Source organism: Mirounga angustirostris, unplaced genomic scaffold (genome assembly GCF_029215605.1).
Source record: "Mirounga angustirostris isolate CCGP_5_RB_7025 unplaced genomic scaffold, mMirAng1.0.hap1 SCAF_11, whole genome shotgun sequence".
NCBI classification, from domain to species: domain Eukaryota; kingdom Metazoa; phylum Chordata; class Mammalia; order Carnivora; family Phocidae; genus Mirounga; species Mirounga angustirostris.
The window spans coordinates 121,274,633-121,294,241 of NW_026991719.1; positions in this window are offsets into that span (position 1 = coordinate 121,274,633).

A 19,609-nucleotide genomic window follows, 5' to 3' on the forward strand; every position below is an offset into this window, starting at 1 on the left:
TTTCATATACATAGTGGGATCAGCATGGAGGACATATATGATTTCATTGATTTGTATATCTAAATTTGTTCCAGTACCCTAGTGCTTTAACAATTATAGATTTATAACATGTATTTTGAATGCAGTGGACTATAAATAAAAACTGTAATATCTGATGGAGCTAATTCCCCTTCATTACTCTTCTTTTATGAAGTTTTCTATGCAATTTTCTTTCATTTGTTTTTCCTACTAAATCTTAGGATTATTTTGTCAAGTTCCCAAAAGAATCCTGTTAGTGTTTTGATTGGAATTCAACTAAAATTATAAATAATTTGAGAGCAAATTGATTTCTCTCTATCACATTCAGCTTTCCAATTCAGGAACACGGTATGTCTTCCTATGTATCCAAGTCTTTTATATAGTTCTCAGTGAAGTTTTATAGTTCTCTTTTTGTAGGTCTCATATGGTTCTGATTAAAGTTACTCCTAGGCATTTTGGATTTCATTCAGCAGACTTCTCTGGTATGACTGAAAATGCCCATGCAGCCCACTGATAAATCTAAACCAGAATATCAGGGCCCATATTTTCTAAGCCACATGGTTTGACAGTAATTGAGGCCATATAGTGTAGTGGTTAAGTGCGTGGGCTTTGACATCTAGACAGAGCTCGTTCTGAATCCTGGTTCTGTCACTTATTAGCTATGTAACCTTGGGCAAGACATGTAAACGTTGTCTCAGTTGATTCATTGATAGACCTGGACTACTACTACTACCTTTCCTGAGGTGGGTTTGGTGAGGTAAATGCAGGGTCATTTGAAAGTGAAGGTTTAGCATGGCACTTGGTGTATAAACAGTGCTCAGTAAATATGAGCTATGGTGATGGTGCTAATGATGGTGATGGTAATTTGGGCATACAGAGAAAAATGGGAAATAGGACTGTCTTGAGAAGTTCCGATTGCCAAAATCATAGGGAAATGAAAAGGATAAAATATTCAGAGGAGAAGGAAAGGTGAACAGGAAGAGAGAGAGCAGGAAACAAAAAGGTGCTTACAGCGAAGACGATGGGAAAAGGCTGCATCATTGTTGGAATCAGGCATAAGGGCCATTCTGGGGAAACCTGCAGAGGCTGAGGTGGGGGAAGGGGAAGCAAATGAAATGCTTGGACAGCCATTCTTCACACAGCTACTCCCCTGCCTACCCAGCTGGGCCTTAGACCCAGGATGGGGAGAGAAGCTTGCCCGAGAACCACCGTGTTGGAGGGATCTGACCTGGTGGCCGCGGGAACCCCTGGAACCGGATTTCTACTCGTAAGAGATGTTATTCGGGATTGTATAGATCAGAGGGGGCAGCTGAGTGATTCCCTGAGGGAAGCCACAAAAGGAGGCAAGCATTGTTCTTAGAATGTGATGGAACGGTGTCTGATAACCCAACCCCTTGAGCTGGGAGGCCATGGAGTTGGCTCATTATTATTTTATTAATCATGGCATATGTTGTTTGAGAATGTTGCTGGCATTTAACTAGAAGGCAAGATCACTTCTTAAATGGCAATGGGCATGGAATGGGGGAGTGGGGAGGATGGAAGGGAAGGAGGGAAAGAGAAGAGAAGAGAAAAGAGAGATTGGTGCTTATTGAGAGCACCAATCACCAATTCACAAAGAGAGATTTGTGAATGCTTACACAAATGTATACTCAATTGAATCATATGCACAGCAGAGTCAGAGTTTTAATCTGTGATGTTTTTACACAGCCAATTGCAAGGATGAAACTTCATCTACTGCGTGTGGCATTGTTTGAGGAAAAATAGAACTAATATCCTTAATTTAATCTGAAGTACAAAGAGTAAGCTGAAGGGCCAGGACCCCTGTAAAGAGCATATGAGAAAACATCTTCTTGCCTAATAGTTCCTGTTCTAACTCCTTTATATTCCCAAGAAAAATTTCTTTTTTTTTAGAGGGAGGGGGAAGGGCCATGGGAGAGGGAGGAGGAGAGAGAATCTCAAGCGGGCTCCACGCCCAGTGTGGAGACTGATGTGGGGCTCAATCTCACAACCCCAAAACCACGGCCTAAGCCAAAATCAAGAGTTGGATGCTTAACCAACTGAGCCACCCAGGCGCCCCAAGAAAATTTTCAAGATGCAGTTCAGCAATGATGTTTTCCAATAAAAGGTCCATTATTAAATAGCAGATGTTTGAGATATTCCTGGATAGCGTGGTACCCTAGAACATTAATGGTGGAAAAGCCCTTTGAGACCAACCAACAGAGCCACTGGAGGAGGGAAATGACTCACATACAGATGTGCAGTGAGCTGGTTAGCAGAGCCAAAACCCAAAATGAGGTCTCCTGACCTATACTGCCCTTTTTTATTCCTCATCATAACATAGGATCTGCTTATTTGGGGAAACCCGTAGGATATTTGTCTCTTAGTACTTACTCATTTTTTATTATTTTTTTAAATTAATTAATTAATTAATTTATTTATTTATTTTGCCGTGGGACCTTCTTCGTGCATGTAGGATATGTGTTATAAACCCACTAATGTAATTTCCTTTCTTTGGGAGAAGAGGGTGATGGGAACATAGTACAGCCCACACGTAGGATCTTCCAGAAGCTAAATTGTGTATCTTTTTTCTTCCTTCTAAAGATATTTCTGAAAAGATATCTTAAATTTTATTTATTTATTTATTTTTAAAAGATTTTATTAATTTCTTTGACAGAGAGAGGCACAGCGAGAGAGGGAACACAAGCAGGGGGAGTGGGAGAGGGAGAAGCAGGCTTCCCGCAGAGCAGGGAGCCCGATGCGGGGCTCGATCCCAGGACCCTGGGACCAGGACCTGAGCCGAAGGCAGACGCTTAACGACTGAGCCACCCAGGCGCCCCAAAAGATATCTTAAATTTTAAACATTTTCGTTTCATAGTATGAAAGACTGGTCTGTCTGGGTAAGGCCTTCAAGATGGGCTTTGCCAGCTCCTGTGGTCTTCCCACAGGATCTTGAGCACACCTTCAGGTGTGACTTATTTCACTGTGTGGTAATTAGTCGAGTCTACAGCACTATAACATTCTCTGTGTCCGACCTAGCTGTGATCTCCTCCAGGGTCAGGACCAATGCTAATCCCCTAACCCCAGCAAACAGCAGGGACCCAGGAAATACCTATGGATTGAATCTAAGGAGCAGAGAGGATATGAGGGAGAAGCTCAGGTTTTAGGCTCGGGGCTTGTACGTGTGCTGTGTGGCCTCGGGCCAGTCAGTGAACCATTCCCAGCATTCATCTCCTTTCTGTAAGGGGATGGTGGTAATAGTGCCGCACCACCTCCCAGAGGAATGTTTGGATAAATGAGATTTTGATCACCAAAATTTCTGTGAATGGAAAGGGTCTATAAAAAAAAATAGAGCATGTGGTAGTAATGTAATGGCTAACATTCTTCGAGAACTCACTGAGTGCCAGAAAGCACATTCAATCTGCACGACAACCCTAGGAAGAAAGGGCTATTGTTATCCCCATTTTATAGATGGGAAAACTGAGGCACAGGGAGGCTAGACAATTTTTCCAGGATCCTACATCCCCAAGGACACACAGCTAGTAAGTGGTTCTGATATTATAAACTAGAGAGGGGCTTACTCAAGCTGACATAGTCGAGGATCAGAGACAGAACTAAAATCTCCATCTCTTGACTCCCAGTTCATGTTCTGGGAAAACCATCTCATGTATCTCCTATAGAAGGATGATTGGGGCATGATACTGCTGCTCTGAATATGGCCTCTCACTTGAGGAAAAGGCACAGAAAGTGAAAATAAGGAGTGCTCTCTGGGCTGGAGGACTTCAAATCATGGGTCACTTTTCAAGATGAGTCACTGAGGGGCCCGGGGGACAGTCATGCCAGGTGGGTTGGTGAAAGTGACCTTGGTTTAGAAATAAATGACACATTTCTGTCTTTCTTATATTTCTATCCTAAACAGTCTACATCTGTGTCACGTATATTTTTTCATGCCAACTTGCTGAAAGGTTATTTTTAAATAAGATATGACACAAATATAATTTGGCCAACAGCAGACACCTTTGTATTACAATCTGACATTTCTAATAAACACCCAGTGATGTGGGGCTTATTACCTGGCCTTTGTGTATAAAGCTAGGACCTTTTTGCTGTTTCTGAAAACAAACTCTACCGCTAAACATTAATCCAGAGATCCTTTATGCACCAATAGTCCACACTGTGTGCATATTTCTTGACCATCTACTCTTTACTCTGCATGCAGTTCCTGTCCTCACAAAATGTAGCATCAAGTGAACTAACTTATATCTGCAAAACACTGGTTTTCTTCAAAGTATATAATAATAATAATAGTGCTTACAGAAGGATTTACAGTTTTCAAAATAACATGCATACTCTTATTTTTTTAATTTTTATTTAAATTCAATTAGCCAACATACAAACAGTTTCAGTTAGTTTCAGAGGTAGAGTTCAGTAATTCATCAGTCTTATATAACACCCAGGGCTCATCACATCACATGCCCTCCTTAATGCGGTTACCCCATCCCCCCCACTCACCTCCCCTCCAGCAACCCTCACTTTGTTCTCTATAGTTAAGATTCTCTCATGGTTTATCTCCCTCTCTGATATTACTCAGCCATCAGAAAGGATGAATACTTACCACTTACATAAACGTGGATGGAACTGGAGGATATTATGCTGAGCGAAGTAAGTCAGACAGAGGAAGACAATTATCATATGGTTTTACTCATACGTGGAACATAAGAAATAGCATGGAGGATCATAGGGGAAGGAAGGAAAAACTGAATGGGAAGAAAACATGCATACTCTTTTAAATGCTGTATTGTTTTTCTGGTTATGCGGATGTGCTTTGTCTTTTAAAAGATTATCAGGACTGGAGTAACATACCACACAGACCTTGACTGTCCCCCATAATGCCACACCATTGGAGGTAGCTATCTCTGGTGACCGTTTTGTATCTGTGTCCTATAAACCTTGCTTTGTGTATGGGGGAGGGTAGAGTATATACTACAAAACTGGGAGAATCCAATGCAAAGAATTTTGCACTTGCTTTTTGTCACTTGGATGGCTTTGTATCCCCAATACACGTATCCTTATAATAGGGGTCAGCAAATTACGGCCCACCAGCCAAATCTGGCCCATTGCCTATTTTTGTAAACAAAGTTTCATTGGCACATGGGCATGCCCGTTTATTTACATATTGTCTATGCCTGCTTTCATGCCATGACTGCAGAACATATTTAGTATCTGGCCCCTCACAGAAAAATTTTGTTGTCCCTGCCTTATGACAACCACCGAAATTAGTTAGGCAAGGCAAAGGTCACCTCATTTAGGTGTGTGTGTGTTTCTAGGTACTTATATAAATGTGTGTCCTATAAACCTCATGCTATGTGATATTCTCATTCCTGAAATATCATGTGTCACTTGAATCATATTTTCAATGCCCTCAGTTTGCTAATTAAAGAGCTATTATAGGGCGCCTGGGTGGCTCAGTTGGTTAAGCGACTGCCTTCGGCTCAGGTCATGATCCCGGGATCGAGTCCCACGTCGGGCTCCCTGCTTGGCGGGGAGTCTGCTTCTCCCTCTGACCTTCCTCCTTCTCATGCTCTCTGTTTCTCATTCTCTCTCTCGCAAATAAATAAAATCTTAAAAAAAATAATAATAATAAAATAAAAAAAAATAAAGAGCTATTATATGAAGTGATTGGTCCAAGTGAAGAGTCCTTCTGTAAAGCGAATAGGGACCACCTACTTTATCTGTTTTGTACAGTATTTTGGCTTACTGGAAAGCATTCCTGTTCATCTAAAACCCACACACATACAAACCCACTCTCATACACACAACCTCAATCACGCAGGTACTAATTTACGCACACACGCTCACGGGCACAGTAGCACATCAAGTGATCTAATAGGACTTGCTATCACTTCATTCCAGGAGGCGGCCCAGACTTCATTTCCACTGAAGGAAGGATAGGTTTAGAAGGTGGGATGGTAGGGCCCTTGACAGGTCCATGAGCCTGAGGTTAGGGAAGGCATCCAGGGGAAAGAACAGTAGGAAAGGAGCTAAGTTGGAAGGAGGTCATCAGATGCAGAAAGGGGAGGAGAAGGTGGGAGACTCTCTAGAGAAGGCTGGCCTAGCAAAGAGCCTGATCCCATGAATCAGTGATTTGTTCTGGGGCAGAAGGCAGAGGGGGAGGGTGGTAAGGAACCACTGGTAGGACTCTAGGAAAGGTGGGAAGGAAAGAACAAACTCATTGAAAAGATTGTGGCATTGATCGGAACAAGAGCAAACAGACATCAATGGCAGCCACCGGTCGTCGAATACTGTATGTGTGTTACAGGAACAGCGATTCTGATCCCAAGTGAAAGCTCTTATTAAACATGGCCCTCTACTTCAGGGCTTCTCTACCTTCTGTGCGCAGTCATGTTACCTGGGCATCCTGTTAAAATACAGATCTTTGGGTCTTCAGGTCTGGGGAGGGGCCTGAGATTCTGCACTTCTAAGGGGCAGCCAGGTGACACTGAGGCTGCTGGGCTTAGGGCCCCATTTTGAAGAGCAAACACTCTGTTGCCTCTCTAGTGGAGACATAGGTCTTCCCACTGGGCAGACTCTCCTTAAGAACCTCTTGCAGATTTCCAAACTCTCTCCTCACTGAGTTTAGAACATTGGCTGTCAGGGTTTCTGTGCCTAGATACGGGTCTTGCCGAATTCAGCTTAGTTTGTCCTGTAGCTTGTCTTCATTCCCGAACATATCCTTCACATCTGCCATACAGAAACACTGAGGTCTCCCTGCTTCATCAGTCAATTGCTTTCAGGACTTAGCAGATTCATTTCTGAGATGCCAGATACACACTGTTAATTAATACTTTTTCACTTTTCTGAGAGGTACTGTAAGGGATTGCCTTGGTTCTTTTCCTAGCCATTCATTCAGCAAATGTACATGGCCTTCCCACTTTGGGCCAGGTGCTGTTCTAGGCACTCAGGATAGAACAGTGAACAAGACCAGAAGTGCCCATCCTCACAGAGTCTACACAGTTTTGAGTGGGGGAAGGCAAGAAACAAATAAGCAAGAACACTAGCAAGTGTGTCGGTTGATAAGTTACAATGGAGATGAGTAAATCCAGGCAGGAGGTAGAGAAGGCTGGGGTGGGAGATGCTCTTCTCAGTAGATAGCTAGCAAAGGCCTCACAGATGATGTGGTGTCTGAGCAGAGCCCTCAGAGAAACAAGAGAGCACACCAAGTGGCTTTTTGGGAAGAGAGAAGTGCAGGTGGAGGGAACAGCAAGTACAAAGGCTGGGGGGCCTGTTTGGTTACCAGCCAGGAGCAGGCTGTGGGAGGGAGAGAGGAGAGTAGCAGGAGATGAGGTTGCAGAAGCCATATGGAGGTCAGGGTGAGGAGTACCTTAGAGACCTTGAAAGGAATGGGCTTTTACATTTGCGCTATGGGAGCCATGGTAGGATTTTGAGCAGAGGAGTTTTTATAAGATCACTCTGATGGGAGGGGAGGGCTTGGGCTTAGGTAGGAATGGAACGGAGACACCAGTCAGGAGGTTGGAAATATTTGCTTTACAGTATCTTGTGACATGGTAAGCGTTTAACACTGATAGGTTTACTGGGTTGAACTCTGTCCAAAGATTCAGCAATAAGGAGGTTAACAGCAGCTACCACTGAGGACCTACTCTGTTCCAGGCACATGGATAGTGGCTCCACATGGTGTGATCTCGTTGAATCCTCACCACAACCTTACCAAGTAGGCCACTGCCATTTTCAGAGAAGGAAACTGAAGTTCAGAGAAGTTAAGCCACTTGCTTAAGGTCACACACCAAGTAAAGGGCAGAATCAGGAGTCAAGCTTAGGTCTCTAATTCCACAATGTTGCCTTTCCTCCCATAATCCTAAGGATTACAGTTAAAGAAAAATTAAAACTGCTCTCAACTCTGCAACTCATCATTATTATCTATCTTTATTGATACTTTTTAAAAAGGTCTACTGTTCCATGGCTTTATGATCTGCTTTTAAGTTCGAGTGCTCCAAAATAACATTGGAAGTGCAAGATCTTAGGCTGGAAAATTGGGTCCAGTTCCATCAGATGCCTCCCCAGGCAAAGAATAAAAAACCTGGTGGTTAGTTTATGCTGGAGGCCATCTCCTGTGCTTGGCTGCGTACAGTGTCTCACCTCTAAAATGACATTAAAGAAAAAAAAAAAAGCAAAGCAAAATTTTTATTTCTTTTCAAGCTTGCTATTAGGATAGTATCCACAGTGGATCATATACTCATGGAATTTGCTGCAACTTTTTAAGGACTCTCCCATGCACCCGCTGCATCTTTTGAAATTCAACTTAGAAGAAAAAGTTGCTGCTGTAATCTTTAAGATCACATCAAGCTGAAAAAGCTGTCGTGACTTAAACAGAGAAAAGACCTTTTACTTCTAGGTTGAACAAATCTAATAGATCCATTTAACTTCATATTACCCTTCCACTCCTTCCCTGCTCTCCTGAACATATATGTACCCTTGCGTATGCACAGTGCACGCATGAGCGCGCGCGCGCGCGCGCGCACACACACACACACACACACACACACACAGGAAAGGCTGCAAGCTGTCTTTATAGACTTTCTATTGCTTCAGAAGCCACTTCCTGGCCTGTGCTTTCATCTGAAATCTCGGTATGACATCTCAGCCCTGAAGGCAGTTATTTCTGTTGGTCTCTGGTCAAGAGATAGGCAACGTCCCATCTCTGAAGCTTCATTCTGTGGGTTGGGTAGCCATGCTTCCCCCCACCCCCATCCCAATCTGCTCCCCACCCAACAACCAAAGAAGAAGAGTGAAACCCTGGAGCGCAGACCTAACTTTTTTTTTTTTTTTTTTTAAGACTGAAAAGCCTTACTATTTATTGCCAGTGTGTAAGCATCCTGCAGACTTGTGTGTATTTTCTGGCAAATGCTCAGAGATACATGGCCAGCTGTTACCCAAATTAAAGGGCATCAGGTGTTCCCTCTGGGCAAAAACTACAAGTCCTTTATCTGTCAGATGGCAAGCAAACCTTAAGGCTTTGCCACTTAACTGTCTTGTGACCACGAGCAAGTCTCTTCAGCTCTCTGAGCCACAGTGTCTTCCCTGGTAAAGGAGGGAAATGGCACTTCCTTTATTTCTACTTATGCTGGCCTTCGTTGGCTCTGGTGCAGGCCCTCTGGTTTGGTGGTGAGTCCATTTCCCATCCTGACTCGCCTTGAGAACAATGTCCAGATAATGGGAAGGGGAGAGCTAGCAAGTGAGAAGATAGAGCTGATTGGCCACCTTCTCCCTAACTCCATGAGAATTCTTGGGCACACACAAAGTCCTTGGCCAAGAACACAGGTCTCGTGTGACCTTACAGAGACCCTGAGAGGTCAGCCTTTGGAGGAAGGCCAGCTGTCTCAAGTGGCCCATGGGCAGAGTACCACAGGCAAAGGTGGGCAGTACTTCTCAGTTTATAAACATTTTCCTATCCACAGTCTCATTCAAGCCTTCTGCCAGTGTGTGAAGTAGGCAGGCCAGGTGTTACTGGGCCCATTTTTACACATAAATAAACCAAGACCCAGAATTGACTTGGACCCAAGAGTCAAGTCCCTGAGACCAGCTTTCTTCATCATTAACTCAGTGCTTTTTCATTGTACCCCTACCTTATTGCTAGGTATGTCCACAGATTTGAAACAGGAATTTTCCTTCCTAATGCATGTGGGAAAAACAATCAGAGCTGAAAGTCTTGTCTGTCTACACTTAGTGCATGATGATCTCAATGGCTTTAAATACCATCTATGTACTGATGGCTCCTCCAGTGTGGACTCTCTAGAACATCTATGCAACCGACTACCTGGCATCTCCACTGGGATTGCTAGGAGACGTTTCAAATCTCGCAGGTCCCAAACTGTAATCCTGATCTTCTGCACCCCCCCACCCTGCCCCCAATGGGCCAGTCTTCCAGTTGCTCAGGCCCACCAAAATCCCTGCAGTCACCTTTGACACCTCAATGCTCCCATCCCACATTCAGGCCTTCAGCAAGTCCTACTTGGCTGTACTTTCAAAACACGCTTCCCAGTTGAATCATTTCAGCACCTGCCACATCTTCTAGCCTGGTCTGAGCCGCCATCACCTCTCACCTGCATTGCTGTAATAACTTCCTAACTGGTGCTAGTGTTTCTGCCCTCTCCCCACTATGCTTTATTCCTCCCACAGAGGCCAGAGAGATCCTGATAAAATGTAAATCACAGCACAAGCCTCCTCTACTGAAAATCGTCCTGTGATCTCGCAACTCAGAGTAAAAGTCACCACAGTGGCCACTGAGGCCTAATGTGACCCAGGCACACTATTACCTCTCAGACCTTCTCTCCTGCTCTTCTCTTGGCTACTCTTGTAGCTGCTCCTGGAACACAGCAGGCATGCTCCTACCTCTGGGCCTGGGCCTTACACTTCTCACCCACGTGTCATCGGAGCCTCCACTGCGCCTCTAACTCTGCTCACACCTCACCATCTCAGCGAGGTCCACACCAGTCATCCCCATTTATTTACTTATTTCTCTCCCCTCCCTGCTCCCCCTCAGCCCCCCCCCCCCATTTGTAATGTGACTCACAGTCAAGCAGGCCTCTTACTGTGCTTTATTTTCCCCTGAGATCTTCTAACCTTCTCACGTCGAGAATTAACTGGTTAACTTATTGTCTGTCTGCCACCTCCCATTCAAGTATAAGATCCACGGACAGGGATTTATTTTTGTCCTTTTTGCTCACTGGTATAAACTGGTATATCTCAAATGTTTAAAATGCTGTCTGCCAGAAAGGAGAGCCTTGAGACATCTTGTTGAATGAATATTTGTTGGATGTAGAAAGAGGAAAATAGAAAGCCGGTGAATGTCACAGAGAAAGAGTTAAGGGCACCAAGTCATGCCCCACTCGTGCTGATATCTTAGCGCTTGCCCTGTTGCATTGTCATTTATGGGTTTGCGTATCGGAGTGAGTCAAGGTGTTAGGGTAATGATTAGAGACAGGGACCTTATAGGCTTCATCTTTGAAACCCTAGCTTCTAGCACAGTTATTAGGGAATGCTGAGTGCTGAGGAAAATGTTTATGGAGTGCATGAAGCAATGATGAATGAGCCCATGAGCAACAGGGGTAATTATTAACTAAAGATCATGCCTGGCACTGTGCCAAAATGCTTTACACATAGTAACCCATTTCATTTTCATATAACCCTCTGAGGTATGTATGTGTTATTGTCCTCATCTTTCCAAAGATGAAACAGAGGTATCATGGGGTTAAGTAACTTGACCAGGGCCATACAGCTAGTTAATTTTAGAGCTAGGATTTGAACCCAGGCAGTCTGATCCAGAATCCATGTTCTTAACCCTCACATTATAGCAAACTAGAATTTAAGATTATTATTATTAAAAAGATTTATTATAGAAAAGAATTAAGATTATTATAAAAAAGTATTCATACTATTTTCACATGCTAAGTCTTAGAGAGAAGATCAAGGGTAACGCTATTAGAATTCAGTATTTCCCAATACTTCTGAGACCTTTTTTAGACCAAACTTTTAGATTGCCCTCTTGACTAATGTTTGACAAGTTGTAGCATAATAGATTATTCTACTTGCTGTTTTTTTAAGCTCATTGTTAACTTATGGGTTTGCATACCTGACCAAGAGTGAGACAGAATTAGGGTAATGATTAGGAATAGGGTTAGGGGTTGGCCCTCAGGAGCAGAAACCTCATATGCTTTATCTTTGAAACCTAGCTTCTAGCACAGAGGAGGTATTGTTCTAGGAAGCATATAAAAATAAAAGGCTTTGCTCATGTGCTCCCCTGAAAATATCATTGCTGGGCCACAGAGTGGGCTGACTTTGACCTAGGCTAGAATGCCATCTATCAAAGGACAGGAACAGAAAATATGCAACCTTGGGAATTGTTTTGAGACCCAAAGACTAAAATGCTGTGGAATTGCCCTACAGTAAGGAACTGCCCCGAGATGAGTACGTATTTATGCCAAGCAAGTGTAAATTAATGTTGTTTTCATTTTGGTTGTTGTTCTTTGAACATCCTGGGGAGATAGAGTGACAAAATTTATATGCAGCCTTTCAAAGCCTTTTAAAAACATGTCACTATTATTGGAATGATGGCGAGACTCAGAACTGTTCAATGTTGTTATCTTCAAATTGCATGATTTAACATATGGGATTTTAAAGCTATATTCCTATTATAGTGTTCCTTTCAGTTAGTAAAAACATTAAAAGTACAGTGAAAGTTGAATCAATGAGATCACATTATATATACTTAGCTGCACATCTCCATTGACAAAAGTACAACAAAGAGGGCTATGTTGTGGTTTTATGAGAATCTGTGTTGGTGGCTTTCTTGACTAAGTAGATTATTAGACAAGTTAATACTTCTTGTTAAATGTATACAGACAACAGTGATCTCTAAGTCCGGTAGGCTGCAACCTAAATTTTATGATACAGCCTCTGTCTTTGTGGCCATCTATATTTCAATATAATTAAGTGATTGCGCCAAGTGATTCTGACAATATGGGGTGTCCTGTGCATCAAGTTGAGAGACTAAAACAACAAAAGAGTTGACCAATAACCTTGGGTGGTAGTTCCCAGAACTTGCTATGGTTTTGCACTCCAAGGTACTCAGCCTGTGACAACATTTTGCTAACTTGGCAGAATGTATTTGCCATGTGCAGTCCCTGATACAGAGGTAGTTAGTCATCACAGGGACATTGGGGAGAGACAGTGACATCATTTGACACCACTGAACAGCCGATTACATAGGGCCTACTCTCTGCCAGGCCCAGTGCTTCACCCCCAGATGAAGTCTTAGTCCTGGCCCAATTTGCAGGTTCCCTCTGGGTTTTGAAGTAGTAGCTAATAGCATTAGCATCCAATGGGAAGCTGATTTGTGGTCTTGGAATGTAAAGGTTTTGTTTGCTTTGAGGAAGAAAGGCATCATTGGGACGTTCCAATTTGATTGCTTGACATTTTCCCTTTCGTATTTTCTTCAGTGAATAATGGCTCTCCATGCAGAAATCAGATGGGTTGGCAACTTGTAACGTGAGTGATTAAGGATTTTCCTAAGAAATGTGGAGCTGACAACAGTTATAAATAAACATTTAACTATTCATAATTAATTTAGTCATAGTTTATGTATTACTACAAATGTTAGTAATGTCACTTGTAAATACATCATTGGCTTAGAAATGGAAATGACTTATTGAATTTTCTAGTCCATTCTCTACCAATGCAAAATTGTTCCCTCCTGTATTTTCTTAATTGTTTAAGCCAATCAGTCATGTTTTTAATGACTTGATATATTAATAAATTAAGGTTTGGGGCCCACAGAGGGAAAATGTATAGACATATTAGAGTAGATTATGTTCCTTACAGGAGGTTATATTCCTGCCAAAATAGGAAATATTTGCTTTTTAAAATAACAAATGAGACTTCAAATTTTAGGAAGGGATCTTGAGCTTAATATAAAGGCTAACAAGAAAATTATGGTTATTAACAAGCCTTCTATTTGAGTAAAAGGAAAACAATTTAATATTTAGCTTTACCCTGTCATAATATTTTTCTTCCTTTCAGTATTATGGTTACATTTTGGATACCGTGTACCTTGGGATTTTTCCAAAATGTCCTGGAAGAATTGAAAGAATGATTGATTTTTTTTAGGGGGACTGAATCTTCATCTCTAGTATCCCTGCCTTTACCTAAGACACAGTAAGGTTCTGACTCTTCCACAGGATTCTCCTACTGTGAATGTCAATATCCTAATTATTATCAAAAAAAGACATTCTGTTGTGTCCTGTGATCACCAATCAATCTCTCTCTCTCTTTCTTTTCAAAGTGTTGTTCCCTTTTTTCAGTACATCTTTCCCCTTCCCAAACTGGTGCCCAAGGTAGAGAAAAGACCTATGAACAGAACCACTTAAGCAACTATTAATAGAAATCTCAAAAATTAGGCCAAAAATAAATGAATAGATCAATGACTGGACTTGAGTACAATAGAAATTTGAAACATGAACAAATTATGGCACGTGTAGTCTTTAAAACAAGGGATATTGCTCAATACCCCAAATTATTTGACATTTATATGAGACTTTATTTTCTTGAACTCTTTAAGTACAAAGAACTTTGTGGAAAAACAGACACGTAAACCAATGGAACAGAATTGAGAGCCCAGAAATAAACCCACACTTATACAGTCAACTAATAGTTGACAGAGGAGCCAAGAATACTCAATGGAGAAGAGATAATCTCTTCAATAAATGGTGCTGGGAAAACTGGACATCCGCATGCAAAAGAATGAAATTGGACCCATATCTTATACCATTCACAAAAATTAACATGAAATGGTATAACAACTTAAATGTAAGACCTAAAACCATAAAACTTGTAGAAATAAACGTAAGGAAAAACCTCCTTGACAATGATTTTTTGGATGTGACACCAAAAGTACAAGCAATAAAAGCAAAAATAAACAGGTGGGACTACATCAAACTAAAAACCTTCTGCACAGCAAAAGAAACCATCAACAAAATGATAAAAAAACCTACGTGATTGCGGAAAATATTTGCAAATAATATATCTTAGAAGAGGTTAATATCCAAAATATATAAGGAAGCCATACAACTCAATTAAAAAAAATCTGATTGAAAAATCGGCAGAGGACTTGAATAGAAGATTTCCAAAGAAGCTATACAAATGGCCAACAGGTACTTGAAAAGTGTTCAACATCACTAATCATCAGGGAAGCACAAATCAAAGCCACAATGAGATACTATCTTACGCTTGTGGATATTATCAGAAAGACAAGAGACAATAAGTGAGGGTGTGGAGACAAGGGAGTCCTCGTGCACTGCTGGTGGGAATGCAAACTGCTATGGAAAATGGTATGGAGGTTCTTCGAAACACTAAATAGAACTACCATATGATCTAGCAGTCACATTTCTGGGTATATATTCAAAGGAAATGATTGCTATGTAGAAGAAATGTCTGTACCCCCATGTTCACTGCAGCATTATAATAGCCAAGAAATGAAAACAACCTAAGTGTTCATGGATGGATGAATGGCTAAAGAAAATATGATTTTATATATAAAAATATATAATGTGATATATATATGTGAAATCAAGAGTCAGATGCTTAACTGAGCCACATATATTTCAATATATATATGAAATGTGATATATATATATGTGAAATGACATTGTAGACTTTAAATATGTCATTATATTTGTCAATCCCAATTATTTCTCAATTTAAAAAAAGAAACAGTGGGGGCACCTGGGTGGCTCAGTCAGTTAAGCATCTGACTCTTGATTTCGGCTCAGCTCATGATCTCAGGGTCGTGAAATGGAGCCCTGAGTTGGGTTCTATGCTCAATGAGGAGTCTGCTTGAGATTCTTTCTCTCTCCCTCTGCCCCTCCCCCCACCCTCGCATGCTCTCTCTTTCTCTCAAAAATAAATAAATGAATAAAGAAAGAAAGAAAGAAAATCTTTTGGGGAAAAAAAGTGGTATATAAACACAATGAAATAATATTCAGCCATAAAAAAGGAAATCCTGCCATTTGAGACAACATGGACGGACCTTGAGGGCATTGTGTTAAGTGAAATAAATGAGAGAAAGACAAATACTGTATGATCTCACTTACATGTGAAATCTAAAACAAAAACCCCAAACTCATAGAAACGAGAGTAGATTGGAGTTGCCAAGGAGAGGGAGTGGGGGAAATGGGGAGATGTTGGTCAAAGGGTATAAACCTCCAGTTATAAGATGAGTAAGTTCTAGGGCTCTAATGCAGAGCATGGTGACTTGTAGTTAACAATGCTGTGTTGTATACTTGAAAGTTGCTAAGGGAGTAGATCTTAAAAGTTTTCACTAAGAGAAAGGTAAGTGTGAGATGATGGATGTGTTAACTAACCTTGCTGTAGTAATCATTTCACAATATATATGTGTGTGTGTATCAAATCATCACATTGTACACTTTAAACTTAGACAATGTTATATGTCAATTATATTTCAGTAAAGCTGGGGAAAAGAAAGAGCTTTGTGATACTTACTTATTCACTTCCATGTTCTGTGTGGGAGTTCAGCATTACATCAAGATCTCATTTACACAGGGGCACTTGGAGCCTGACTTAGGAAGGACCCGCTTTCAGCACCACTGATTCATGGGAAAATACAGAGGAAACCAAGGACAATACTAATGTAACCAACTCCACCTCCTCACTTGGGCACTGTTTTCCTTGGGAACAGTAGATTAAAATCATTTCCAGTGGTTCCTGTTCACTGCTTGAACTATGACCAAGGGATAGGCAGTCTTTTCTTGACTTCAGAGAATAAGAACTTTGTATCCTTACATTCAGATTCAGGGCCACAAGATTTTTACTTAACTCCATTAATCTTCATTCTGTATCTTTTTTCTCATGCTGAAAATCCCAGTGATATGAAAGAGGCACGCAGGGTCCTGGTAGTTTATCAGAATGGGAAAGACTGGAGTCCAGTGAAATGAAAGAACTGGCACACCAGGGAAAGTTGAAAATAAAGGAAAGGAGGGGATAATCAGTGGTATAAAATGCCTGATTAAGTGAGAAGAAGGATATGCCACCCATGGTACCAGTAGGCAACAATAAGATTTTAGGACAATGAGGCAGGAATCATGCGAAGTCTTTGTCACTTGGATGGTTCCTTCCCCTGGACTCTGTGGGAATGCAGGTTCTCTCCTATATTGATCTCGTCATGGCCATTAGGCTTCAGGGGGCATCATGTGTGGGTTCTGTACTGCCCATGGTAGTGACTCACTTCAGAATAGAACTGGCTCAGATTCCCAGACCAGCGTTCTTTCTCCACATTATGCTGTGGTTGAAAACAGCATTTTTTTAAAAAAATTATCTTCATTATTTTTAATTGTTGATTAACAATTTTCTCTGCACTTTGTACATTCCATCTAGCAGTTTGATTTAGAGCTAGTTCCTACATATGAAATCAATCCGAGGCCTGGATCCTCCCTGCCCAGATCTCTAAGGCAGCCCTCTTCTCTCACTCCCCTGCCCATGTCCCTCTCGCTACTCAGTGCAAATGCCTTTTGACACTTATTACCATTTGAAATTGTCTTGTTAAATGTTTTACTTGTTTATGATCAGACTCCCCAACCAGACTTAGAGTCCCGTGAAGACATGACATTTGCCTCATTTGGCAGCCCTAGACAAGGCCATACCAGGAGTCTCTAAGAATGTAATGCCTGTCCTTTCCCAAAGGATAGAATCTGTAATAAACATATACATGCATGCATACATACATGCTTCTTTAGAGGGGGGTCTTCGTAATAGGGTAGGGTGTATTTACTCATTCTTTTTTAAATAAATATTTATTGAATTAAAATTATGAGCCATATTACTGGGCTAGGTGTTTAGAGTACAACAAAAATACAACATGTTCCCCGCCTTCAAGGAGCTCATAGACTAGTAAGGAAAGAGATGTAAACAAAAATGGAAATCTGGAGGAAATAGTACCATATTCAAAGTTCATATAAATCGTCCTTGACTTCTCTTTTCTAGCTTCACTAAGAGTCATCCAGGGAGACTTAAAAAAACACTGATGCCTGAAAGAAGCCAGACTCAAAGGCCATATATGATTGGATGCCATTTATATGAAATATCTGGAATAGTAAACTGCATGGAGACAGAAGTAGATTAGTGGTTGTCAGAGGCTGGGGGTGGAGGGTGAGAGGGAATGGGGAGTGACTGTTATTGGATATGAGGTATCTTTTTGGGGTGACAGAAGTGTTCTAGAATTTGATAGTGGTGATGATTTCACAACCTTGTAAATGTACTAAAAACCATTTGATTGTACACTTTAAATGGGTACGTTGTATGGTATGTGAATTCTCTCTCAATAAAAGTGTTAAAAATGCCAATGCCTGGCTCCTACCCCTAAAGATTCTGATTTAGTTGGCCTTGGGTATATCGTAGGCATTGGGGTATTAGAGGTGTCTCTGGGGACCCAGGTTGAGGACCACTGGCCTAACTACAGTGGTGGCTCAGAGGAGGCAGGTATCAGCTCTGTTTGGATGGATTAGAAAAGCTGTTTTATGCTCCAACCAGGGCTTAAAAGATAAGCAGGTCATTTGATCTTTCATAGGTGTGACTAAAACTTGATTGGGCATAGAGATAGCCTGTTATTGCTAATTTTTCAAGCTTTCACCAATATCTAGGCATTGATCTATTTCAGTAGCCTTGGCAACAAGGGTGAGATTTTTTTTTTTTTTACCTTCAAATACAGTATGTGGGATTGTATTTTTCCACATTTAAACAGTCCATAGGTATTCTGCTTGAATATGTACTCCAGCCCTAATGTAGTCAAGTTTCTTTTTTTTTTTTTAATTTACAGAGGAGTTGATAAAGCCACTGAACATAACAAATTTTGAATAGCTTTGGGTCATAGATGACTCACTGATTGGATAGATTGCTTAAACTGTGGGTTTTTTTTTTTTTCCTACCCAGTATCTGCTAAGAGAATAGATATATAGAACCAGTACAATTTAACAAAGGAATGTTCTTACATGTTAGCCCCCACTTTTACTATTCTTAGTTACCTTAAAATTCTAAGGCAAAACAAGTCAAAGACCTTTTGATTATGATTGTTTTTGCAATAGAAAACAAGTCGGTCAAAGAGATAATTAGGAAATCCGATACATTAGAGGTACCGCTTCATGTTCCACAGCCTGAAATTTACATGATCAAGCCAAATTACCAAATTATCAACTACAAATCCTTCCCATCTCAGGGGACTATTGGTGTTCTACTGCTTCTCTACCTCCCATTACTTCAGCATTTAGAGTACGAACATAGGAGACAAGAACTTTCTCATTCACTGGTGATGATTATGGAAACTCCACAAGAGTGAAGCTGAACAGTCAGGAAAAGATAGTAAGAAAGAATAAAAGAAAAAAGAACAGAGAAAAGGCATCAGAGATGGCGAGCTACAGAAATGCAGAGAAGTTCACAGACTCAATAGGTAATAGATCAGCACCTCCAAACCCTGATATGCTCATCAGCAGGACCAGGTCCTTATTAGGAACACAGGTCTCTGGTCTCCCCACCAGAATCCAGTTCAGCAAGCCTAGGCTGGAGCTAGAATCTGAATTTCTACATGGTCCCACCCAGATGCAAACAGTCCCCAGCCCACACTTGGAGCAAGCCTGCAGTAGAGAAAACCAGGAAGGAACAGGAGCACTAGTGACAAAAATAGTGTTTTGTAAATATAAAGCACTTTGCTTTTTTAAAAAAAATTCCAATTTAGTTAACATACAGCTTTATATTAGTCTCAGGTGTGTAATATAGTGAGTGATTCAACAATTCTACACATTACTCCATGCTCGTCATGATAAGTGTACCCTTCATCCCCTTCACCTATATCTTCTATTCCCTCACCTACCCCCCTTCTGGCAACCACCAGTGTGTCCTCTGTAGTTTAGAGCCTGATTCTTGGTTTGTCTCTCTCTCTCTCTTTTGCTACTTTTTAATTGTTGCTCCTCATACAATCTTAGGAGACAAACTGGGCAGATACTGTCTTGCCCATTTT